Source organism: Eimeria tenella, genomic scaffold (assembly GCF_000499545.2).
Source record: "Eimeria tenella Houghton genomic scaffold, Eth_scaff1781, whole genome shotgun sequence".
NCBI classification, from domain to species: domain Eukaryota; phylum Apicomplexa; class Conoidasida; order Eucoccidiorida; family Eimeriidae; genus Eimeria; species Eimeria tenella.
The window spans coordinates 5963-6183 of record NW_013541611.1 but is presented as its reverse complement, the minus strand read 5'-3'; positions in this window follow the sequence as shown (position 1 = coordinate 6183).

Genomic DNA, 221 nt, shown 5'->3' with positions numbered 1-221 from the left:
GTCCACAGCAGCAGCGTCCACAGCAGCAGCAGCAGCAGCAGCAGCAGCAGCAGACCGTTTGACTTGGACTTCATTGGCTGGCTTCTCGACGTCAACTAAATAAAGAATGAAATAAATGTAATGCTGCAGCCAGCCGCTGTGGACTAGACTTTCCTCCGTGAGCTGTACGTACACCCCAGCAGCCACTCAGGTGTACGTACACCCCAGCAGCCACTCAGGTG